This window comes from Macrotis lagotis, chromosome 1, assembly GCF_037893015.1.
Source record: "Macrotis lagotis isolate mMagLag1 chromosome 1, bilby.v1.9.chrom.fasta, whole genome shotgun sequence".
NCBI lineage: Eukaryota > Metazoa > Chordata > Mammalia > Peramelemorphia > Peramelidae > Macrotis > Macrotis lagotis.
In genome coordinates, this window is record NC_133658.1 from 708,030,044 (window position 1) to 708,057,891 (window position 27,848).

General features: G+C 34.8%; 1 protein-coding gene across 3 annotated transcripts in view; it reads right to left on the minus strand.

Annotated features, from left to right (window-relative positions):
• Window positions 1–27,848, minus strand: part of TANC1 (tetratricopeptide repeat, ankyrin repeat and coiled-coil containing 1) — a 261,532-nt gene that overhangs the window by 218,064 nt on the left and 15,620 nt on the right. The gene's annotated exons all lie outside the window — the stretch shown is intronic.

The window sequence follows — 27,848 nt, forward strand, 5'->3', positions numbered from 1 at the left end:
CATATGTCTTTCCTTGCTTCCTCAAAGCTTATCACAATGGTGATAGTAGGACTTTAATATTTGTTTGCTGATTTGACTTGATCCTGCTTTTTCTCATATTTATTTTGTGCCTTTCTCATTGTCCACCTGCAAAAACCTATCCAAGATAAAAATACTGATAAATTAATGCAATGTGCTGCCCAGTCAACTGCAGGTCCTAATTTAGGCAGGATGCATTCTTCATTCATTCATGTTTTCTGAGTGGACAATGAGGCATATCCCATTTGAAAGGCTGAGGAGGCCCTGTAGGGAGCCTGTAATAAAGTTTGATTCACAAACCATCCCTAACAGACATAGCTGGAAAACTTGATAATCTATAGAGAAATGCTTCCTTTTTGTATTCTGTTTTCAACATGTTTAATGACACTTCCATCTTAATAGTAATTATTAAAGAATAACTGAATAAAAGTATCTCTCTAAATCTGGTTCTATTAAGATCTCAACACAACATGAGAGATTCTTTGTTACAAGAGACTTTACAAGGCTGACTTTTACTTACCCAATCAATTTAAAAAATCAGTTATGGGAATTGTATATATTCTCTTCCCTCCTAGTTGGTCGGAAAACAATCTTCAAGTCTGTCTGACCTTAATTTTCATTAACCACATCTACAATTAGGGCCTACAACATTCTCAATGATTTTTATGGAGATTAAAAAAGGAGACATGGGTCAAGTGCAGTTTCTATTCAGTTGCTTTTTTTTTTTTTGGTAATGCCATCCATGATCTTGTACATTCTTTCAGAATACTCTACTCAAATAATTTGAAAAGCATTCCCTGAATGCCTGTTAAATGTTGTCTCCAGCTCAAATGTCTTTTGTGAGTTTGTTCGGGTCCAGCTGCTCTTCCTTTGTCTTAAGTGCCAATTCCACTTACTCATATAAAACATGAAGTACTAAGATGCTGGAGTCCAACTGCAGTGGTTCTCTGGTAAAAGGACACAGAGACAGAGTCATAAAGGACTTTACAGGTCATGTATTATATAACCCTCTCACTTTACTAAGGGCCCAGAGAGATTAAGCCATGTGTACAGGGTCCCATTAAGGGTCTAGGACTGATAAAGAGTTAGGCCATCGTGAACAAGTAATAACTCAAATTAATCTTAATCTGAATTTTTGAAATAGACATATTTTGATAACTGTGTTTAATCATTGTGATTGCTTTGAAATTTAATTTAATTTTTAAAAGTTAAGAACATTATTCTGAAGAAGAGATGTATAGGCTACACCAGACTTCCAAAGGGATCCATGATACAGAAAAAGTTAAATAGATGGAACTGTTCTATTTTGCATCTTTTTGCTTCTCTCTGGTTTCATCTATATGATCTTAGGATGATCCAGTCTAGTTAGATCTCACATGAAACTTTCTGTAAGTTCATTTTCCCTACATTAACTTTTATAATTTGGTATAGCAATATTTTTTTTAATTCCACCACCATCCACTCCTTTGTAGTTATTTTATAAAGCATCTAATCTCTTAAACTGATGTAAACCCCTAGCTGCCATGTCTCTCTAATTATCAAGCAGATAGGGAGCTGACAGCAAAGTTAAGTTTCTGGACTGTTTCAGCCTCTTATTTGTGATAACTGTTATTTATGTTGTTTGAATTTTTCCAAGAAACTGGAATAAACACAGTCGATATCTTCTCTTTTGGTTATTTACATTTTTCTTTTTGAGAAAGTTAATTGCGTATTTAGAAGAGTCAGCTTGGAGAGGTTATGATTGCTAATGATACTGATGATATCTCATCTTTAGCTTTTCTTCTTACTTAGTATTTGTTTTGACCTCTGCTCCAACTATTTGATAATAAAGTTATTTCTGAAATGACTCTCCTATCAGTAAGTGATCATTTCCTGTTTTTTAATAGCTAATTTATTTTTTGCCATATAGCTCTGTAGTTATGATGTCCTCCAGACGATTTTTTTGGGGTGATATTGCATATATTTGCATCAGGCTTCAGAATACATGATTTTTAAGTCTTTCAAGCAAGCACCTAATGACACTCACTGTGTTGGGCATTGATGTTTCTATCTATGCACCCTGGTGCTTTACCACAATGTTGGCACAGATGAGGAATGAAATAAATGCTTGTTGACTGAATGATACAAAGAGATGACAATCTGCTGGAGAAAACAACATGGGCATAGAGAAAGAAATAGTAAATCCATATAAAGTAATTTCAAAACGTAAGGTGAATTAACTAGTTATCTAATTGCATTACACTTATGCTTTGAAAGAAGCAAGGGTTGGAAAGGAAAGAATCATGGGATAGGAAAGAAGAGTCCTCTTTTGACCTCTGTTCACTCTTAAAAACAAATATGTCAATATCAATTAAACTGGTAAATAAGGTATGCCATGCTAGATTTTGTCATCTAACAAATACAAAAATAATACCACTTTTACAAATAGGATATTTTTCAAGAGAAATAAAAAGGCTTTTATAAATATTCTCATGTTAAAAGAAGTACAGTTAAGTCTCTGTTTTATCTCCTCCCTTGGGTCACAATTTTATTATTAGGCATATGATGTAATGTCCCCGTTTCATCAATGTTGTATTCCATTATTTATCAATTTGCTTCTTCCTTTCTGAATAGGGATGTATATCATAAAAAGGAGTTCAGTATACTACTGACTTTTTAAACATTTTATATATCTAAGTTGCTGCTCCAGTTCAGAAAAGTTAATTGTGAAATAAATATGCACTCAAAGAGCTTCCCTCCAGCAAAGAATAAGCATGGGATTTTATCAGACAATCCCAGAAGCTATTCAAGCATTCTAAAGTGACTCATTTATACAAACCCAACACCAAATATGCCAAGCATGTACCCAGACAGACTCTCAGATGTGGAATAAAATATATATAACAATCAACATTTTGGGGTCAAATAATTTTTCCCCTCTGATACAAAGAACATTTATTGGACAAAAGGAATAGGAGGAGGGAAGAAGAAGAACTAGAAAGAAGGAAGGGAAGAATGAAGGAAAGAAAGAAGTTGTAAGAATAAGGACAATCCCATTATAGAACTGAGCCCACCACTCAACTTCCCTTAAGCAGGAAAGGCAGCAGCCTCAGAGGTCACAAAGGTCCAGGTGGGAAAAAAGCAAGTCAAGAATGGTTTGGACAAGTTGTTTCCAGGGAATACAAGAATGTGTAAGAACATTAAGGGTAGCTTCCTTTATAGTTGGAAAAAAATATATTTAAAAAAAGCAGTTTTCCCCTCAGAACCATTAAATTTTAGATACAACTTACATAATTTTCCAGAGGAGAAACTAAGGACAAAGTACACTATGGATCTGCCCAGGAGTCATATAAAAATCAATGTGCAATAAGACAAACTAAATTAAAGGTTTAGACTTTCTCACAACTAATCTCTTAAGTTTGTGTATTTTTAGCATTTTATTTTCAAGAGATCTAAGTGACCTGAATATTCTGATTTAAGTGACAAGTTTTGTAATTCTTATACATAATTTAGTTAAAGGAACTTATTCTGCTTGCAGTGAGGGAATGTAAATGTTACTTTAGAAACTGACAAACCAGTGGTCTACAGAAATTTCTATTTTTAATGTCCTCCATTCAAATAGTAAGAAATTAGGAAGGCAAGATCAAGTCAAGGATAATAACAGTTATTGTTTATTCCACATCTTTTATCTCTATTCATCATCTGCTGATGAACAGATCTCCCCCATTATGAGGAATGTCATAATTTCATAAGAATCTAAAAGCATGGAATTCACTATATGGACTTTAATACTTTTAGTATAATAACATATGGAATTATTTCAATCAAGAGTATGAATTATACTATAACATGGTATTTTTGTTTTAAATTTTTTTTTTAATTCATGCTACATTAGTCTTTTTTTTTGGAGGAGGGGGAAACAAATTTCACTTCTACAAAGGCCACAGTGTCTCAAGGTAAGTTGAATATCAGTTTGAACCAAGAAGTTTAATCAAAATTATTCCTGCACTCAGAACAAGCAAAACTAGACTCTAATTTCATGGCTAATCCAAATGATGGATGAGTCAGTGTTTCCTCCTTCAGGTGAAGGATTTAAGATCCCTACTGCCTTTTAAAACCTGCTTTGCTTCCCAATTACCCCATGGGAAAACACTTCACCTCTCACACTCAACACCCTGCAGCTCTTCCCCAATACATGTCAACTTTCAGGCTTTTCAGAATATGCTGAAAATATATGGTATTGTTTCTATTTTAAAAGAAAGTGTTTTTTTTATTTAAATGGATACTAACAATGCTGAAAGTAAACCACATCATCCATTTTTTCTAAAGAGTTCAAAGTTTTTCATAGTTTTCTCATTCAACATCCCAGAAGAAAAAGAATTTGGTCTTCTAATTTAGCAAACCTAATAGTATGGTTTTTAAAGGGAGATCAATTTTCTTTCCCTAAAATGTAATTCATCTGGATAATCCCTCACCATACTTGCCTCCAGTGACAATGGCCTTCATATGGGACATTCCATCTTCCCAATTTGCAAGCATTTTTGCTAGCTGGTTCTTTCCTCCTACCTGGAACTTTCTCTCCCTCCCTCCCCTCTCTCTGAAGGCCTCAGCTTCTCTGTAAGAAGTCTTTCCCAATAAATCCTTAGTCTTAATATTTTTCCCCCTCTAAGATTACCCCCAATTTAACCAATTTCAATAATACATATATAATATATATAGATAGATGATTTGAATATAATTGCCAAAAAAAAAAAAGCTGTTGAAAACTGGGACTATTTTTTGCCTTTCTTTGTATCCCCCAGTGCTTAGTCCAGGGTCTGCCTATTCTTGCTGAACTTCACTGCCAATGGTCCTTCCTCCTCTAATCATGAAAATTAACCTTTCTGTATCTTATGTCTCCCTCCTGAGCCAAAGAAAATCAACAAACCACAGACCACTTAGAGAAATATTTTTCCCCACTTTATAATTACTTAAATTATAAAATGAATCCAGGAATACTTTTAATCTTCACATGAAAGATACAATGAATGATTAAAATTAGAGAAAACACTTTAGCAATAAATGCTGTGAAGAAGCTATCAATATATACAAAGAAATAAAGACATGCACACACTATTTTTCAGAGAGTTAACAGAGGTGAAAGGAGGGTCTCCTTTTGCCCCCCTCCCATATATTCATTTTCATTGCCACCATCAAGAGCCACATTACCACCACCTTTTCCATCCCCAAGTTTCTGTTTGTATCACTTTAGAATATTATTGATGATTTTCCAACAACATTTTAAAAATATTTCATGAGTTATCACTAGAATTTCATTACCCTAGAAATTCCCTAAAATTCCATCTTCCCACTCCATAATAAACCTAGTTTTGAAGGACTTCTTCTTTGCCAAAAAGCCTCATTTGCATAAGAAAACTGAGGTTATAGGAATCTCTCATCTGTTGTCATCCATCCATCCTACTCCAGTTTTCTCACAGCCCACGGATAATTTGATTCCTGCTGAAACCTGATCAGAACCTCAAACTGTTGTTATATCAGAGTAGTTTAAAGGATGAGCAAAAGTTTAGCAGAGCTCATTGACCTTTGCTACATAAAATAGAGCTAAATAGTCTTTCCTGCTTGTCAGAAATTGTTACAAATGCTGTACCTATTTCAAGGTTGCTTAAATCTCTACATAAAATTTTTCTTTCCTTTTGACCTTTTAATCTTTTGGGAGAAAAAATTTTCCCCACAGCAAGCGGCAATTGGGCTTTTTGCCTACTAATTATCATTAACTTGACTTTAAATTAAAAAGTCAATTTATTTCATTGACCAATTTTAACCCAATGAGGAAAATAGCTCAGAAAAAAATTCAAAGCATTTATTAATCACGTCAGGCACTGTACTGGAAGATACAAAGACAAAATTACAACAATCTCTGCCCTCAAGAGCTTAGAAACAAAAAAAGACTAGTTTGTCATGAAGACATTATTCTATCTGTGCTGTATAGATGAAATCACTCTATAAAGGATCCATCCCTCTAGAAGCTTCCATTCATTCTGATCCCAAGACAAGGTGAAATTAACTCTGATGACTCAATTAGGTCTCCGGGCTTCTCATTAGTAAGGCCTATCCAGGAGACAGACAGACAATGCTCACTCCTCTACTGCTACTGGAAACTTCCAGTATTTTCATCTTGTACTGACTTTCCTATTTGGAGGGCAGTAACCCTGATATTTATTCTTATCCTTGGAGCTTCCCCAGAGCCCAGCACCATGCACAGTAGACACAATAAACGTTTTGCTGAATATCAATAAAGTTGTCTTTCTTTAGTTTCCTAGCCGCAATGCAGAGCTGAATAAAACCTATACTTTTCCTCTATAAGCTATATACTTTATTTTATCAGGAATTTTAGATATTATATGAATCACATTTTTTTCTATTTTTTAAATAATTCATTAGGAAGGATCTATTCTTTATTTGCTTATTGTTTTATTTGGATTAAGGGGAGGGAAAGGGTTGTTTGGGGGGGTTTTTTAGGTTTTTTTAGTTTGATTTGGTTCAGACCTGTGATTTTGTTCTGCAAACTTCATACAGAAAAATGATGAATGCCAATCGGCAATTCACCTTTAACTAATTACTAGTGTGTTGCCTGGGACCCTGAGGGGGTAGGGGATTATTCGTCCAGTGTCAAACAACCCATGAAGTTAGGAGCGGTTTTTGAAGTCAAGCTTTTCAGATTCCTAAATCACACCTCTAAATCCTATGACACACTGCCAGTCTCTTAAGGAACAAAGATAATACACATCAACACTTTTCAGAAATTTCTATTATTTGAATGATCACCACACTGACCAATTTTTAAGATATGGTCAGCAGTCCCCAAACTATCTAACAATGTCACCTCCAATGTCTACCTCCGCAAAGATTACTCCCCTCAGTCAACCAGCAAATGGATCCTCCCTCACACAAAAACTGTTTCTTGACTCTGGATTTCTCCAAATCCTCCAAACAATAACCCTTTTATAAAGTTTATATATTTCCCTGGCACATTGCAGACAATTATTGCTACAATGTTATGTCTTAGTTGTCTGGCTGATAAAGTAATTCCTAAAATTTTTCTGCATTTTGTTTCCCTGGCTGTACTCAATCTGAAATTCCTCACATTCACATAGAGTTCACATGCTAAGACTATTGCATAACTCACACTCCACACCTTTAGTACTCTTCCAATCTAAAGAAACCCTATTTTTTTAATTCTATTTTTAATATATGGCTTTTACTTTTGGTTTTAATTTTAAATTTATTCTGATAAACATTACATTTAATTTTAATTCTGTTTACTATTTTTGTTTATTTACATGTAAATTTATTTTATTTTTGATAAAATTATAAAATTATTTAATTTTAATAGCTAAATAATTTTAAATAGTTATTTTTGATACGAACCTAACAACTCAAAACACCAAACATTCACTTAAAATGAAACTCTAGATGTCTTGGACACCTTTTAAATCACAATAAATTTGGGGGGCAGAGAGGAACAGACCTGTAAATCGATGGGAGTTTTTGGTGAAAAAATTTTTCACGGCTCGTGACACTGAGAGGTTAGATGGTTTATCCAGTGTCATATAGCCAGGATGTGTCAAAGGAAAGATCTGTACCAGTTTTTCCTAACTATAAGTATTTCTTTTCACTAGGCCAGATTCCTCTGCCTTGTAAATGAAAATATTTAAGTTTTAATCAAACACCCCCCCCATATTCCTTCTTTATCTACCACCTCTCTGAATATAGGTATATTTATTGTCTCCCAAAACATTAAATTAAATGAAACAATTTTATAGTGTCAAAGCTCTGGACCAAGAGTAAAATAAATGGAAGCTCAGGTGCTAGATAACTAAAATTCAGATTCTAAAATTTTTAAAACAGTCTTTGCAGAGCAGAAGGGTATGCAGTGGGCTGAGAAGAGCTGCTTGGAGATGTTAACAGACCTGATGAGGTATAGAAACCTGAAATCTCCAATCAGGATTGCTGAGACAGCTGGTAGACAGCCAGTAGAGAAATCTAGGGTTTCATTCAGCTAGAAAAGCATGTCAAAAGAACTAGAGGAAGCCCCATTTCCATCCCTTACACCCTGGGAAGATTTACAGGATTCCATGAGCATAGAGATGGAGAGATTTTGAGGTAATGGTCAAGTAAGAGAAACAAACAAAAATGGTGTAGAGATGAAGACAATTTGTCAAAATTAAGTGGGGAAATTTAATCATTAAAATTGAGGAATTAAGTGGGAGGAATACAAAAAACATTCTGGAAGAAATAAGGAAAAAGAAAACTCTTACCTCTACAGCTTAAGATCTACCTAAAGATGAAAATTTGGAATTCTTCCCCCCCCCTTTAAAAACCCTACAATCTTATAGATAATGAAGCTCAGAAGAGGTTAAAGGACTTGCAAAGTCATTCATCTAGTAAATGACAAAGCCAGGATTCAAACACAAATTTACTGACTCCAAACCCAACACCATAAGTATGGGGCAACCAAAGAGATAGTAGAGATTCTCAACTCATAGCAGCTAAGCTAAAAAACATCCTTTTACCAGTGAACTCTTTGCAAGGAATATTCAATTTTATATTTGTATGATATATTCAAGACTGTAAAATTCACAACAACCAGACTCAAATTGGAATTACAAATGTATGAAACTCTGGTTCTTACAAGCTTGTGGTATATCAGCTACATCCTTCCTGACATCAGGAAGGAAAGAAAAGTGTGTTCTCAAGTTACAGTCCAATCCCCATCACCCCGCCTCATAAATTCAACTTTAAATTTAGTTTCTTAAGGAAATCATTAGACCCTCCTCCACACCTCAAAACCACACTCACATCTTCACTCATCCTCTCACATCTATCCTTTTTACTCTACTTACAATGTCAAAACCTCAAATAAATCCCTTAATACTTCTTGCTTGAATTACTAAAATAAACTCTTAATTAGTCTTCCTGCCTCTAGTCTCTCCTCTCTCCAATGCATTCTACCAAAATAATCTCCATAAGGCAACCATATTACTCCTCTGCTTTCAAAAATCTTTCAGTATCTTCCTATTATCTCTAAGATTAAAAACAAACTCTTCAGTCTACTATCTAGGATATCCCACAATCTGCTTCCCATCTACTTTCAGAAGTCTTCTATCACATGGCTTTCTTTCTTGGACTTTGCATTGGCTATCCTGGAATATTCTCCCCTCTTTACCTCCATATGTTGACTCCTTTCATAGAATGTAAGCTCCCTGAAAACGGGGAAATGTTTCATTTTTCTGTCATCAAGTAAAAAAATTCATTTTATGTCCTCAGTAAAAAATACTAAGGATGTGAAAACCTGAAGTAAGTAATTTTAGGTCAAAAGACCTCAGCTTCTTCATTTGTAAAATGGAAAAAATGTTTCAACATTATTTCTAAGTCACTTTCATTTTTTGGTTTTTTTTTTTTGGCAAGGCAAAGGTTTGGCAAGGGTTAAGTGTCTTGCTTAAGGTAATACACCTAAGGTAATTATTAAATGTCTGAGGCTGAATTTGAACTCAGGTCCTCCTGACTCTAGGACTCAGTTGCCCTTCTAAAGTCATTTTCAAGTCTTTAAGATTCCAGTACTTAATTTGTGATAAAAAAAAAAGGTGGTCCATGGACAACTGGCACATAAAGAGAATTTACCATACTTGGAGCCCTTTCAGTCAATAAGCATTTATTGAGCAATTGCTACACACCAAGCAGCTAGGGTAAACCAAGGTAAGTCTCTGAGATGTGTATTCTCTGGCCCAAAGGGCCAGCAAATAGTCAAGCCACACTTTGATGATTCCATTCTTTTGCACCCTCCCTGTGTTTTTCTAGGGTTTTTTTTTTTTGCCTTTTTTTTTTTTTTACAAGGCAATGGAGTTAAGTGGCTTGCCCAAGGCTACCCAGCTTAAGTGTCTGAAGCCACATTTGAACTCAGGTACTCCTGACTCCAGGGCTGGTACTCTATCCACTTCGCCACCTAGCCTCCGCCCCCCCCACCACCGTGTTTTTCTAATGATGCTAATGACATCCTCCTTTCCACCTGGAAGTTCTGAGCTAAGGTGTTATTTCCAGACCTGACAGCTGCAAAGCTTAACCACAGTACAGTTTAATCCCTCAAGATGCCTAGTCTCCAGGCTTGCCCTCAGGAGGACCTTCTGCAAGCACTAATTTTTCCTTTGAAAATATTTAATAGAGAAACATGGGCTCATCTCTCTGCTCTCCATGGGTACAACAGCTCCAAAGCAAGTCAATCCAAATCGGCCTTGACTGAGCAGCAGCAGGATAATACAAGAATTCTGATGAATCCAAAGTAAACATGAGGGGGGGGGGGACTGATAACAGAACACTCAAGAGACCTAATGCTTTCCTACTACAGAGTTTAAAAAAATCTTTAAATATTTATATAAATATCTATATAAATCCAACATATTTCATTGAACCCACAATGAGGGGCTGTGGCAAGGGAAACTGACCATTATCTTTCTCTATGTAAATCAGGAAGATCCAAAGGTTTGATTGCATGATTTCAAGCAAGGCAATGGTGGGCCTAACAGATAATTCCTCCTGCAGATTAATACTTCTCCTTGCAAAAAAGAACAAAAATTGAAATAAAATATTTGTATTTTGCTGTACTCCAAATTCAAATGTGTGATGGTATTACCCTGACCCTGTCACTTCCAGTTCCAGAAACACATAAAATCCTACTGCTGCAGGGCCTACCTTCACTGATGCTGCCTTAAAACTAGTGCCCACTCAGCCACAGAATACCAACAAATACAGGTCATCAAAAATGATTCCTAGGATCCTTCTCTACAGATCTAAATAGTTCAAATATATTGGCAGCTAGTTTAAGCAGTGGATAGATAACTTTGGGTCTGAAGTTAGGAAGACCCAAGTTCAAATCCAGTCCCTAAAGTTTACTAGTTGTGTGACCTTGGATCAATCACTTAACTGGTGACTGCCTCAGTTTCCTCATCTGTAAAATGGGAGTGATTATAACAGTCCCTGCCTCCTAGAGTGGTTGAAGAATCAAATGAGATAACAATGCACAGTTCCTATAGAAATGCACAAATAAATGTTTGCTATTGTTATTACCATGTGACCCTAGACAAGTCATTTAACCTGCTTGCCAGTTTTCTCACCTACCTCCCAAAGTTGACAAAGAATCAAATGAGAAAATAATTGTACAGCATCTAACATGGTATCTGGGACATAAGTGCTAAACAGGTGATATAAATCTATTGTTTCCATAAGAAATCATGAAGCAGCCACTGGACAGAGCACCAGTCTGGAGTCCATAGGACCTGAATACAAATGTGGCCAAAGACACTTAATATTTACTTAGCTGTGTGTCCCTGGGTTAAGTCACTTAATCCTATTGGAAGGAAGGAAGGAAGGAAGGAAGGAAGGAAGGAAGGAAGGAAGGAAGGAAGGAAGGAAGGGAGGGAGGGAGGGAGGGAGGGAGGGAGGGAGGGAGGGAGGAAAGAAGAAAAAAATCACGAGATGGGATTCTGAAAAACCTGGAATGAATTGATTCTGAGTGAAAAGAGCAGGACCAGAGGAAACTCAAACATACTAACAACAACATGGAGTGGTGATGATCAACTATGATGGACAATAATCAAAACCAGTTCTAAAAGACTTGTGATGGAAAATGCCATCCATATTCGGAGAAGAAAATGTAGAGTTTAAACAAAAACCAAAGCTTATTATCTTCAATTTTTAAAAGCTGTCTTATGTATTATGTCACTTTTTTCTCATTAATCTTTTCTTTCTTCTGTTTGGATTTGATTCTTCTCTAACAACATGATCAATATGGATTTATGTTTTAGCATGGTTATAAATATAGACCTTATGGGAAGGAAGGAAGGGAGGAAGAAAAGTGTAAAATTCAAAACTTCACAAAATAATGACTGGTTAAAAATTACTATTACACGTAGTTGGAAAACCAAATAAATAAATGTTTGGTAGAAAAAAATAAATGCTATATAGATGTTAGCTATTGTCATTACTAAGTTCAATAGTAAGTGCTTAATAAATATTTCTTGACTGATCAAGTCCTCTCCAACTCTGAAATTCTGTAATTCTGAAGGAATGGCACCCGAAGAAATAGGCCAACCAATTGTCATCCCACTAACAAAGTCACTATACTTAAACTGGGACAAGAGCTGTGTGAGCTGAATTTTGCAAATTCCAAAGAACAGCTATCATCTGTCTCCAAGAGACCCAGTTTTTAAATATGCAACTTCTATAATATCAACAAAGATTCATCTACATAAATCAGACCACATGTAGTATAATACTATTAAATGATGACACTTCTCTGGTCTAAGCAACATCCTATGTGGCATGACTTCCCTAGATGAAAGGGAAAAAAATCTACAGAAACAGTAGTCACTACTTCCCCTTCAGCAGGCATAGAAAGACATAACTAGGGGGACAGCATTTATGGAAAATAGCCAGCTGACTAGCAGGCCTGGTAAGAAAGAAGTATCAATGTTCTCAAGTGCACAGATAGGAAGGGAAGTTTACTTTCCTGGACAATTCTGAAGTGCACAGATAGGAAGGGAAGTTTACTTTCCTGGACAATTCTGAATAATCAATAATATTATTTTGACAAAAAATATGCACTTATTTATCATCATCATCAGTCATACATCTATTAGCAAGTCGAGTGAGGCCTGGAAATAAGAAAGGGAAGAATAAGGTTTTCCTTGGCTTAAAAAAGTCTTCAAGATCAAAATATGATGCAATCTATAGCTCACAAGGTGCAGGTGGGTTACTTTCAGAAGCCCATGAATTTCAGGATAAAAAGTTGGATAAGCATCACTTTACCCTGACCTTCCACAAGAATGTCCTGACACTTAGATTTTTTATCTGTCAATAAAATATTTAGAAATTAAATATTTACTGACCAGTATTTCCAAGGTACTCTATGAAGTGCTAGGGGGGTATCATGGTTTGTTGGGTTTTTTAATGTTATTTTATTTTCTTTTTCCAATTACATTGCAGAGTTTTTGACCTTCATCTTTTTGTAAGCTTTTGAGTTCCACATTTTCCTACCATCCTCTTTTCCCTTCCCCCTCCCCTTGACATCAAGTAATCTGATATAGGTTATACATGTACAATCATGTTTAACATAATTCCATATTAGTCATGCTGCAAGAGAAGAATCAGAACTAGAGAGCATCTAGGTGACGCAGTGGGTAGAGCACCGACTCTGAGTCAGGAACACCCAAATTCAAATGTGACCTCAGGCATTTAATAATTGCCTGACTGTGTGACCTTGGGCAAGTCATTTTAACCCCCACTGCCTTAAGTAAATAAAATTAAAAAATAAGAATCAGAAATATAGGGGGAAAATGTTTTTTTTAATGGCTTAGTGCCTACTCTCACAAAGCAGAATCCAAGGAAGATATCCTAAAATAGGACTTTAGTCTAAAATCACTTAAAGAGTGATTAATAAATGATCAGAGCTTAGAACAGTGACTGGTATATAGTTAGCAGTATGAATGAGTGGACAGTTTTGAGAATAAAATAAATTGGAAAGACTTAAGTGAAATGATATATAGTAAAGCTTACAGAACCAAAACAATTTCTACAATCTTTTAAGAAAAGCAATTTTGAAAGAATTAGGAATTCTGATCAATTCAATGACCAATCACAATTTCAGAGGACTGATGATGAAACATCATGCCACCTGTCTTCTATGTGACAAAAGGTAGATGGACTCAAGATAAAGCAGAAATACATTTTGACATGGATAATTATTAGAGGAATTTGTTTTGTTTGTAAATATAGCTGTTAACAGGGTTTTCTTTCCTTTTTTTCTTGTTCAAATGGAGGGAGAAAATAATTAATAAAAAATTAATGTAAAAAACTAATAAAAATTAAATTCTAGTAAAATAAAATTCTAGTTTAAAGATAGAAATAATACTTTATTTTTCTTCCATAAGGATATAATTTCTCTCTATATCCTTATTCAGCTTAGATCAATGTATACCATGGAAACAATGGAAAGATTAACAGACTGCCTTCTGTGGGGGGTGGGGGGAGGGAAGTAAGATGGGGGGAATTGTAAAATTCAAAATAAATAAAATCTTTCTTTTATAAAGATATAAATAAATAGAAATAGACTAAAAATAGAAAAGTTGATCAGTGAGGCCTTCAATAACCCAAAGATCACTACTACTGGGTTAAGTACTCATAACTCAATAAAAACAGATGAGAAAACTGGGGAATTGTCTGGCAAAAATTGATTTTGTACAATACCTCATATTATATGCCACAATAAGCTCCAAATAAATCCAAAAAAATAATAGAATGACTTAAATATAAAAGGTCATATCATAAAAAAATAAAAAAACAGCAAGACAGAAATAAAGCTTTAGTGTCTATAAGAAGAAAAAGAATTATTGACCAAAGACAAGACAGAAGACAAGAGGAGATAAAAATGGTCAGGTTTTATTACATGAATTGTAAAGATTTTGCACAAATAAGATTCAGAATTAGAAAGTAAATAGTTAACTGGGAAAAATCTTTGCCTCAGCTTTCTCTAAGTTCTCTACCATTTAAGATATGCAAAAAAAAAAAAACTGATTCAAATATAGAACAAGAACCATAACTCAACAGATATGTGAGTGGTCAAAGTGTATCAACAGGTATTCTCAAAAGAAAAGCAAACTTTAAACAACCAAATCATTCATACTTGGAGAATATAACTTACCACAATGGTAAGAGCCTATACCTCACACCCATCTAAATGACAACAAGGTCAAAAAAGGAAAAAATTTAGGACAATTATCAGGAAGGATATAAGAAGACAGGCACACTAACTGTACCAACATTGCCAAAACTGTTTGTGGAGCCAGGAAATGACCTAATCATTCTGGAAGGCAATCTGAAATTATAAACAAAAAGCCACAAAACCATACAAATCCTCTGACCACCCACCAGTTTCACTAACAGGCTCAAAGAAATCAAAGACAGAAGATAAGACTCTTTAGGTATAAAAAATACTTAAAAACAGCACTGTTTTATCATATCAAAGAACTGAGAAGAATACTAAAATAGTAGGGAATAGATGAATTAATTATGCCATATGAATGTAACAAAATATTATTATGTACAGAAGTAAATGATATGAAAAGACAGATTCAGAAAAACCTGAGAAGACTTGTATAAATTGATTCAGACTGAAGAATGAAAAACCAGTAAAACAGAGGCTAAAAGAGGAGTGAGCATTCAGGAAAATGGGAAGGGTTCATCCCAAACTATTCCCTTTTGGAGAAATTCTCCACTTGGCCTACATACATAAGGAGACACCTTGTTTGCAGACAGAGAACCCAAGCATCCTTCCAGAACTTAAATTGCTTTCACCTAGTCAGTACAACAGCTGATAACTTGCACTACTCCCCATTCACAAGGTATTGGTGAGTTAGGTATGTCACAAAGCATATTACCTCAAGACACCAATTTGGTGAGGAAAGAGTTTTGTATAAAACCTTCAAGGATTCTATAATGTAAATTATTAGTATTGGTCTCATCCCATAAATATTATGTTTCATTCAACACTTGTCTTGAAACTAACAAGTAATCAAAAAAATATTTGTTAAACTAGAACTGAATTTATGTTTGGAATACTACAAAAAAAGCAAAATTTCACATTTCTTTTCAACTACGTGTTTTTTCTCTTTTAATAAATTGTATTCTGAACTTAAACACCAAATAAAATGAACATTACCAAAAACTATTAAGAAAAATAAGTAGGGGTGGCTAGGTGGCATAGTGGATAAAGCACCAGCCCTGGAGTCAGGAGTACCTGGGTTCAAGTCCGGTCTCAGACACTTATTAATTACCTAGCTGTGTGGCCTTGGCAAGGCACTTAATCCCATTTGCCTTGCAAAAACCTTTATGAGAGAGAGAGAGATAAGTGAATTGTATTTTACAATGTAGCTCTCTAGTCTATATCATTTTGTTTTTCTTAAGCAAACTTATTAATAAATTCAAACTGTCCAAATGATCTTTGCTTCTTTCTGGTCATCATTCTGTTCTCTTCTCTGCATTTTAATATAGATAGATAGATAGATAGATAGATAGATAGATAGATAGATAGATACAATCTATATGTGTATATTGTATATATACACACACACAATATTATTTATCCCAGGAATCATCTTTTATTTTATTAGTTTTAATAACCCATTTCTATTTCCCTCTTGAATACTTTCCATTGAAGGAAAAGGGGAAAAAAAGAATCAAGTCTTTATTATATATATATATATAGTTAAGCAAAAGAAATACTCCCATAGGGTAGGTCTGAAATGGGCACATCCTTTCATTTAGAGATGCTACCACATCCCCTGGATAGCTAGGAATGATGGCAATAGATGCCAAGAAAACAGCCAAAAGCATATTTCATGCCACTGCAACCACAAGCCTAGTTAAGTATCTGCCTACCTAATCAAAAAAGTTTAAATCATTTGTGGTAAGGGACTATTACTTAAACTGGTGGGTTGTATAACTGCTTAACATAGGACTGCGTCACTTAAGTTTTTTTTAAGATTTTCTTCCTATACATGGTCAGTTTCTTATTTTGTGGTTTTCTCAAATTCTACTTAGCCTCCAAAATAAATGCTTTCTTTAAGAGACACTTTTGCTAACACTCTTAATCTTTTCATTCTTCCCTGGTTTTTTTATGATACTGTCAACTATGGATAAAATACTTTGTTTTTGAAAAGCCTTTGCTGCTTATCAACAGTTTTTTCATCTTAAAAGAGCTTATTTATTGGTTGTTCAATAGCACTCACTCTAAAATAAGATTTCTTTTAAGCAGTCTTATGTATACTTTACAGAGGAAAAAGAACAGATTTGAAAAAACACAATACACCAATTCAACTTTCCAGAAGGTAATTATTAATTAGAAATGGTAACAACCATGCTTCTTCCCCCCTCAAGAAGCTTATAATCTATAGAACTATGAATGGAAAAACAGCAAGTAGTACAAGATCATATAACTGAAAATTTCATAGTGAAGGAAAGAGGTTTAGGAGTTCAATCAACTGATCAAAAAGCAATTAAGTGCCTACTACTGTATACTGAGCACTATTCTAAGAATATCAACCAAAAGTCAGAAGGCCAGAGGGCGGTTTTGAGAACACATCATGTAAAAGATAGAACTTAGGTGAGACACCTACAAAGAAATGACAATTGCTAAAGGGGATGAGGGGAAAGAGTACATTAATGCACTGTTGGTAGAGTTGTGAACTAGTCCATCCATTCTGGAGAACCATTTGGAACTCCATCCCCAAGAACTATAAAATTGTGCATACCCTTTGATCCAGCAATTCCGCTACTAAGCCTGTTTCCCACAGAAACAAAGAAAAAAGGAAAAGGACTTATAAGTAGAAAAAATATTTATAGCAATTCTTTTAGTGTTAGCAAAGAAATAGAAATGGAGATGTTTAACAATTAGGGAATGGTTGAACAAGTTATAGCATATGATTGTGATGAAGTACTACTGTGCTATGCAGCCTTTATAAAACCCTGAAGAAATAATGAGTGTTTTTTTTTTGTTCTGATTCTTCTTTTACAACATGTTTACTATAGAAATGTTTACAGATAAAAATGTATAACCTATATTAGATTGCTCTCTGTTGGGAAGAGAGAAGGGAGGAAGGAAGAAAAATATAAAACTGGAAACATTACAAAAGTGATTACTGAAAACTAATTTTGCATGTAGTTGGAAAAATAAATAAATGAATTTATTTTAAAAAAGGAAAAGAAAAAGAAATGATGAAAGGGATAGTTTTGGAAAAACATGAAAAATCCATACTATTTAATGGGGAGCAGAAACAGGACAACACTGTATACAGTGACAGCAATATTGTAATAATGATTAATTACAAAAGACTCAGTAACTCTGATCAAGACAATTGCAAAGGGTTCAGAATGGAAAAAAACAAACCAAAAAAAAAAAAAAAAACTGCTATCCACCTCCAGAGAACTGACAAACTCTAAAAGCAAACTGAAATACAATTGCTCACATTTTTTCTGGCATTTTTGGCAATATGGTTAATATGGATGCATGTTTTGTATGATTTCACGTGCATAATTGATATATAGTTTAGCAAATAGCGACCATTAGTTAGAGACACTGGCTTTAATTCAGGAAAACTTGAGTCCAAGTCCCATCTCTGGGCAAATGCCAATCAATCAGTAAGTATTCACTGAGCACCTAACACACACACATACACATATATGTGTATATATATTTAGGTATGTATGTAAGATACGATTAAAATAATAGTCCCTCTCAATCTTTTCATCCTCTTCTTGCCCAGTCACCAGAACAGCACAGGTCCTTAGTGTGGCTCAGTTAAACTACTTCAACAAACTCCTCTACTCAAAATTCAGACCCCTTTTTATCTACTGAGTATGAATGAATGACTAAAAAAAAAAGGCCATCTATTTTGTACGTATATATGAGACAAAATATGCCCTTGAGGGAAAAAAAAAAGTAGAAAAAACAGTCCACGCTCTTAGGGAGATCATGTTCTAATGGGGAAGACAAGACATAAAGCAAGTTTTAGCTGCAAGTCAGATGGAAAGGTTCCATGGTCTTTAGGGTACAGTGGCAAAGCAAATGATAATGTATCGTCTTTAATGACATTTTCACTGATAAAATCCCATTTACTACCAAAGTAGGACATTTGATAGTGCCAGGGTCGGGTCTTCAGTAGATGGCCTGCTGGACCATCAGAGAAGTTGCTTTGATACATCTCAATGAAGGCTGCTTCCTAGGATGATGGGTTGGAAGCAGGGTAGGTAGGGTTGTATAGCCACTAGCAAGATTTTTGATTTACCTGCCCAACTCTGGCATTAATTATAATTGACTATTACTTAGTGATCTCACCTAAAACATGTCTACCTTTTTCCTAACCCAGACAGCCTTTCTCCCTTCTCTTTACCTATCCAAATTCTACCTATCCTTCAAGATGCGGTTTAATTCAGTTTCCTCATGACCTAGACCTAACTATCTCTAATATTTCTTCCAACTCTAAAATCTTATGATCCTAAAAAAAGTTAAGTTCTTTGAAGACTGGGCCTCAAACTTTTTTTTTTATCTTCCAAAGCAGGAAGCTATGTGGTTCACTGTTTAAGAGATTTGGTCCCAGAGTCAGGAAAATTTGAATTCAAAATAAAGAAAGGCTCGGAAACTTAAAGAGCTGTGTGACCATGGACGAGTCACTTAACCTCTCCTTGCCTCAGTTTCCTCAACCATAAAATGGTGATTTTTAACAGCACTTACTTTGCAAGGTTGTAATGAGGATCAAATGAGATTTTTGGAGTTGTTTAATCATTTCAGCTGTGTCCAACTCTTCATGACTCCTCCTGGGATTTCCTTGGCAAAAATTCTAAAATGACTTATCATTTCCTTTTCCTGCTGATTTTACATGGGGAAAAACTGAGGTAATTAGGGTTAAGTGACTTGCCCAAGTTCACACAGCTAGTACATATCTGACTCTAGATTTAAACTCAAGAAGATAATCTTCCTGACTCCAGTTCTGGCCCTCTGCCCACTGGGCCAGCTCACTGCCCATCACTATGAGAGGAAATTTGCCAAACCCACTTAAAACAGTCCCCCAGAACAAAATAAACACTATATAAATGGTTATTCTTTTCCTTTCCCAAAGTAGTATCCTAGGCAACAATCTAGACAAACATCAAAGATATTGAAGTACTTGATTTTTGTTTATTAATTGTTCACATTTGTATAAGATTTTGTGGTAGGCTGTTAGAGTGTTATTGTTTCCATTTCATGATGATGAAATTAAGGCTAAGAAATGGGAAATAATTTGCCTAAGATCACAATTAGGGAACAACAGAGCTGGAATTCAAAGCCAAATTTTTGAAAAAAGAGCAAAGAACTGAAGAGAGATTAAAAATTGTCTCTGAGGAGGGAGACAATGAACTTATAAGTGGAATAAGAAATTCATTTCTTCATATAAGCAATAATAGGAATTACATAAGATTTACATATTTGAACACATAATATAAGAATTCTATATTTCTTTTTGATGAATGCTTGGTACCTGAAAAAAATAAAAATTTTAAAGTCTATCAGTATTCAATACCTCCAATTAATTTATTATGACATCACTGAAGTTTCTAAGTTATGATTTTTAATTATTTAATAATTATATATATATTTTATATATATATATATACACACCACTTTTACATATAGATATCAAAACATGGCAAGACTGCATAAATCATTTATCAAAATAATAGGCATTAAGAATTTTCTAGACTTCATAAAGGAAATAATATACAATACTAACATTACATTGCCATATGAACAACTATGAAAAATTCATTGCATATTTGGAAGTGACAATCCACTAAAATTAACAGCTTATTGATAATTTTGAAAGTTAGCAAAATTTTATAATCAAGACACATCAAAATTCTTTAAAATTTCTAGTCATTTCTTTTTCTGCCCTCAAGTCCCTAAAATAAAGAAGATTTCTCTAAATTATTTTACTATCAATATATTATAACTAAAGGGGGAAAGAAGATTAATTGCTTACAAGAGTGATCAAAACACCCTATCAAATCCTTCAATTCTTTCAACATATAGAGAATGTCATGATAATGAATAAGCAGTTCTAAAAAAGAATAAAATACATAATTTAAATTTTGGTCATTTACTTCCCCAGCTTATGGACAAAATTTATAGTCTATAGATGTAAATTATGAAATAAAAAGGGTCCTACTAGAACCTTAATTTCTGTTACCTTGAAACAGCATTTGTAGCAAGAGAAGAGCAAGGATAATTCCTACAACTTCAGAAGAAAGGGGAAGGATATTATTAGCAAAAGATTAAAGAGAAAACCTACGTTTGAGATTATTTCATTGATCCTTGAATACTAATTTGACAAAGATGACAAGCAACAAGAAAAAAAATAAAGAACAAAAGGTCCATCTCATAAAAAAGTCTAAATTATTAAACCACAATCAATATTTTATAGGGCACTCATTTTCAATCCTGGGAATAATATGAACTTGCACAATACAATTCTAAAGTGTTCACTAAAAAGGTAAATAAATAAAAAGGTATGTTTCTGTACACTAATTTCAGATCACACTTTCAAAAGTCTAAAGTTCTATACAACTTAGTTTTTAAAGAAGAGAAATAAAATGACACTCAGATGATTTTCTCATCATAGTGCTTCACATAATTTTTCTCCCTTCATATACAATTCTAAGATCTTCACCAAAAAGTGTTTCTGTACATTATTTTTCAGATCAGATTTTCAAAAGTCTAAAGTTCTGCACACACTTAATTTTTAAAGAGAAATAAAATAACAAGCTGATTTTTCTCAAACATGCTTCACATGTTTTTTTCCCCCTCATATAATGGTGACTTGTGGGGGTTTTAGCCAGGAAAACAGTTAATCCTACATATACAAGCCCAATGAAATCTGAGGCATTTCCATCTCAATCTGACTAAAAACACTCACACAGTTTTGCTGTATTTAGAATGTCATCATCAAACATTCATCTTTTCCAAGAACTCAGAGAATATCATTGTTCAGTTTTCTAGTAAGATACCTCCCAGTAAAAGCATTCTTGGCTTTTGTCAGGCAAGACAAAGCTCCCTTCTTAAATTCTCTAATTGAACTAGAACTAATGTCACAGGGCTTGTTTTTAGAAATTACTTTTATTGAGTTCAAATTCAGCCTCAGAATACTCGATAACTGTGTGACCTTCAACAAGTCACTGAAACCCCACTACCTTGCCAAAAAAAAAAAAAAAAAAAGGAAAAAGAAACTACTTTTTCAGGGAGAGGGAGATAGGAAAATGTGAAGGGGAGGTAATGCCATTTGCACAGATTTGCTCTATCAATACTTTTCAGAGGCATCTAGGGAATAGCTCCTTGAAGACAGGCTTGTCTGCTTTGATCTTTGTGTATTCTTTCTCCCCCACCACCCCATAGTGTACAACAGAATCTAGTACAATACTATTTTAATAATTTTTTTTTTCCTTTTATGAATAAACTCTAGTCTGGCATTTCAAGGACAGTGACTGTGCATGAAATGACTTGATTTGGGCTGATAAAAAAGAGGTTCAGAAAAATTCTCACCAAGCTTACCCCACTCACTCTGCAACATCCCAAGAATGGGTTCTGAGATGTCTGGTACTCACCAATCAGCCTCTTGTTGAGAGCTGCTGTCAAGTGTATAGTATAATCTTTATCCTTGATCTGAAAGTTAGTACATCTCCTACTATGTCACTGGCCTAAACTGGGAACTCCCTCCAGGAAGAGTGAAATAAAAGTTTATTGCCCCAAACCACCCTCCAGGAGACCAGATGCTAATGACTGAACAGGGTGGAGAATCTCAGATGCTCTCAGACTTTCACTAAATAAATGGAATGCTTTCAAAGGTTAATTTTCATAAAAGCCAGACACCTTAAGCTTTGTTAGTGATAGCTTACTGCTGCTAATATGCCACCTTCACTTCCTCAGTAACTATTCAAAAAAAAAGTTACTCCTTGCACTCAACCATCCCCATTAAGTATCCTATTAAAGTTTTGCTGAAATAATAGAAATTAATTGAGTACATTAAGCTTAATAGCTTTGAAAAATACCCCAAACTCAAGTAAGGGATGACATTCAAATGAGTATCATTTGAAAAAAATGGGACTCAAAATTTTAATCTCATTTGATTAAACATGCATGGCAAAGTTTAAAAGCAAAAATCACCTCCTGGAGCTATAAACCCAGGACAGCTGGGTTTCTAATTCCTTTTATTCAGATTAACTAAATGGTTTTCCCCATAACAAGAATGGACTGGGACCCTGCCTGTGATAGCCTGCCCTTGTGTAGAACAACAGGACAGGGGAAGTAGGACAAACACAGGATGCTTCTGTTTTTCCATTCACTAACATGTGTCTATTCTTCTATGTGGTAAAGCGTTAACTATGACTTTTTAACAAATGATAGATGTCCTCTTCATAAACTAAATCCCTTTCTATCCAATTTGACTGGAAATCCAAATTGTTCATTTGGGAGAAGTCAGAGGGCCTCTTTAAGCATAAAGGAAAATAAGGGTTAGCTAGATGGCACAGTGGATGGAGTACCTGCTCAGAAGTTCAAATCCAATCTCAGGCACTAGTTGTATGACCCTGGGTAAGTCACTTAACCTTGATTGCCCAAATAAAAAAGTTGTCTAAGATATTGGGAGGTATCAGAAGCAAAACTTGAACTCAAGTCTCCCAGATTCTGAGGTGGATTCTCCATCTATTGAGACATTTTTATTTCTCATTTAAAAATAAAAAGGGCTAGTATATGTAATTAGCAGGAATTAAGAATGTCTGAAGTTAAGAGGATCTCAGTTCAAATTTGACCTCAGACATCTACTAGATGTGTGATCCCAGGAAAGTCACTTAACTCCGTTTGCCTCAGTTTCCTCATCTATAAAATAACCCAGAGAACAAAATGACAAACCATCCCAATATCTTTGTCAAGAAAATTCCAAATGGGATCACAAAGAATTAGACATGACTCAATTCAACAGCTCTATGTAGTCTGTGCCACTTGTTACTGAAATGAAAGAGAAAAGAGGTGGCATGTAAAACAGTGGTGTCATGACAAATTCCCTAATTTCTAAACTGACCCACAAGCTTGCTCAGAATTGTCCTTCTGGTTCTGGTTGATCACATGTGCTCGTCACTGTTTGGGGTCTCTGGGGAGGAAGAGCTTCCTGGGCTGCCTCTGGTCACCCTGGAACTGGTGATCTGGTTCGTCATTTTGACATGATACAGGAAAGCCTTGGTCTTCCCTGCCAGTGACAGTGACACAAATCAGAAGAAAGGGTGGAGGGAAGCTGGCTGGCAAGGAACAAGTACAAAGAATGAACCAATCTCTCCTGGCAAGGAACTTCTATAATCCCTCAAAATGCTTTATATTCTGAGGAGGATTATCAGCCTCACTGTGGTGGGTCATATTGTTAAGACAAATATAAACAAAATTACCACATCTAGGCTGTATATCTGCATTTACACACACACACACACACACACACACGTATAAAAATTTCTGATAAAGACCTATGGAGAGAAGGGGAGAAAATATAAAGGTGAATATATGTTGCTGTGGGTTTTCCTTTTCCCACTGATTTGGGTTTTCTGTTGAAAGGAAGGAGACTTCTGTGTGAGGAAATGGTACAAACTCCCTCCCCATCAATATATACTATGTATCAGGGTCAAGACTTGAACATAAGTCTCTCTTACTCCAAAGCCAACTCTCTATTCAATCTTTCACAATGGCTTTCTACTAAAAATTAATTTGTTCAAAATTCAATTCAACAAATATTCCTTTCATAGACTAATAAACTGACTCAGATTCCAACTTCATCCCTCTGCCTTAAAACTAAACAGAACTCTAAAACCAAAATGAATATACATTTATTATCCTAGTATGTTCAATAGTGAAGGCATATGGCTTCTATCCTTTTTATTTAAGACACAGGGACATACATTCATTAAACTAAGCCAACAACTCAGAATACTGTTTTGGCTGTAGTTTCACTCTGGATAAATCAACTTGTATCTTCTTAATGTGCAAATAAAATTAATTCTCAATCACTTCATTTGAAAGATACAGCTACTGGTGATAGATCACTAAACTACAAATCATGTAAAATATATGCCAAGAAAAAAAAAGTGAGGAAGGAAAGAAAAGGTTTCACTCTCATATAGCTTTTGGAGAATGTTTATTTCATAGAACTACTAATCTATATTAAAAATCTATTGAGGGCGGCTAGGTGGTGCAGTGGATAAAGCACTGACCCTGGAGTCAGGAGTACCTGGGTTCAACTCCAGTCTCAGACACTTAATAATTACCCAGCTGTGTGGCCTTGGGCAAGCCACTTAACCCCATTTGCCTTGTCAAGAAAAAAATCTAAAAAAAAAAAATCTATTGAAAAGTCATTTTGAGCTAATTCCTCTTCTCTGAAACTCATGTTCTTGTTGAATTATTAAATTCTTAATTTCAAAATTCTTAAATTCAAAAACTCCACCAATAAACTTTTATTTCTTTCAAGAAATTGCTCTTGTTCTGAGTCTTGATCCTTCAATCCTAAATATTTTAAGGCTGTCATCTTCTACAAATTACTTTATGGGATGTTCACTTGGTCTATACATGTGCAAATCTATAGCCTAGCCCTTTTGTAGACCACAAGTACTCCCATTGATAAATGCCTGAAGCAAAAGTATAAATATAATCTCATAAAACTCCTCCTAATTAAATTATTAAATCAAATCCATCACCTTTATCTGACCTAATAATGAAAATACATATTGGGGGAAATGATCAATTTAAATCTTATCAAAGTTGTTGAATGTTTAAGAAACGATATGGCCTCTGGGGCCTCAAAGCAACAGAAAAAAAAAATATATTGCAAAAGTTTCCAAAACCTTCTAAGAAAACAAGACTCCCCAGTGTCTACCTCCAAGCCATAAAAATTGTTGACTTCACAGTAACACACAAGCCAAAACATCAAACGCTGTTTTTTTGAAGGCCCTCCTTGTGTTACTTAACCATTTCCAGATCCTCTCCTAAAATCTAAATTTATCACAAACCAATAACTGAAATTAAAGAACTAAACAACTTTATCAAAGATTTTCTGTTTTCTAACATGTCATCTGACTGGAAGTATAACACTATCCTCTGTCCAGAGAGAAGGGAAAAAAGGTCAAATGACTTAAGTCTGGACTTCAATAAAACCTCCTTGGATAGGTTTCATGATAGGTCTGGCCTTGTGCTAAATTCTACTTTCCAGCTAAAAGTTTCCAGTGTGGCACCTAGTTTATTCAAGACAAGTTATGCCATATCCCATCTTGTAATTTAACTTTCAAAACACTCCTGGCTCTAAAGTATAGGATCTGGGGCAGCAAGGTGGCACAATGGATAGAGCACCAGCCTTGAAGTCAGGAGGTCCTGAGTTCAAATCCAGCCTCAGACACTTACTAATTACCTAGCTGTGTGATGTTGAACAAGTCATTTGATCCCATTGCCTTGCAAAAAAAAAAAAAACCTAACAAAAATAATAAAGTATAGAATGTGAATAAGATATGTGAATATGCAAAATCAAACAGCAGCTCACCCATAAAAATTTTACCCTTGCAATTTTTTTAACCAAGTTTTACATCTTTTGTTTTTACTTAAGTATCATACCCTGCTTCCAAATTCCAGTCCAAATTAAATCTTCCTCCAGACAAAGGAATAATAATTAAGCAAAATCTCTGACAATGTATTCACCTCTGTCCTAGGAGGTCCCAATTCTCTGTAGAGAGGTTTTATTATGTTTTTATTACCTTATATGAAGTCATTATTGGCTTTCCAATTATTTAGAGTTCAGCTTTTTTAGAATTCATTAAAATTAGGTTTACTTTGTTTTAAGTAGTCTTTTTTTTTGGAATGGTTTTTTTTTTTGGTGGGGAAGACTGTGAAAATATCTCTTATCAGAGCTCGAAGTCACTGTACTCATCAAGAACCCTGATTTTCAGTCTTCTATCCTGTAAAACCCTAGGACATCTGTTTCCTCTTTAATGCCCTATCCTTGTCAACCCTCAATTATTCACCCCAAAGAAGGGAAAGGCATTGGTGCAAATAATTGAAATTAAGTAATAATCTACCCAGCTGGGTTGGATTTAGAGCAGATACATTGTCCCTACTATGCTGTAAGGGAATGATCATCTCTTTAGGGTTACAGCATAGTTCAGCTCAAATCTGTCGATTTAATTCAACAAATACTTATTTTAAGTGCCTACTACAGAGAGGAGACTCTACTAAGCACCTAAGGATTCAAAATCAAAAAATTAACAGTCCCTGCCCTCTGTAGAGGACCTTACCTTTTAAGGAAGAATCCAATGGTTATTTATTTATTAAGGTCAAGTTTCACCTCAACCATAAATCTTTCCCCCTTCCTCTGGCTCACAAGGATTACTGTTTTATTTTAATTTATATTCTTCGTAAAGCTAATGGGAAAAATGGATAGAACAAAGGATCTGGAATTAGAGGACCTGAATTCTAATTCTGACTCTCCATTATTACCTACAACACCTCATGTAGATTATTTCATGGTCTGTAGGCCTATTTTTCTCCTATGTAAAAGGCTGGGATAGCTAAGTTGTAAAAGTAGATAGACTGCCAAGTCTAGAGAATCAGAAATACTCATGTTCCCAAGTTCAGATTTAGCCTCGGTCACTTATTAGCTGTGTGACCCTGGGCAAGTCACTTAATCCTTGTTTGTTTCTTCATCTATAAAAATGAGGCAAATCATTTCAGTATTTCTGCTAAGAAAACCCCAAATGGGCTCACAAAGAGTTAGACACATCTGAAAAAATGAATGAGCAATAAATGTAAAATTACAGATGGAATTAAGAGCTAAGGATAATTCCAGACCTAAATTTAAGATCTTATTATTCCATTTGAAATTTCTATGCACTAGAAATACAAAAAAAAAGAGGCAAAAGATAACCCCTGACTTCAATGAGCTTATATTCTAATGGGGGAGACAATAAGCAAACAAAAATAGAATAAATAAAAATAAAAAACATGTGCACAAATAATATGCATATAGGATAAATAGGAAATAATCAATAAAAGGGAAGGCTCTAGAATTAAGGAGATTGGAGAAGGCTTCCTATGGAAGCTATTTTGGGAACCTCTAAGAGGAGAGGGAACATGGTCAAAATTGCTTCAGGGCTGAATGGAAGAGTATCCTGTGAGGCAGGAAGACCTGCCAGCA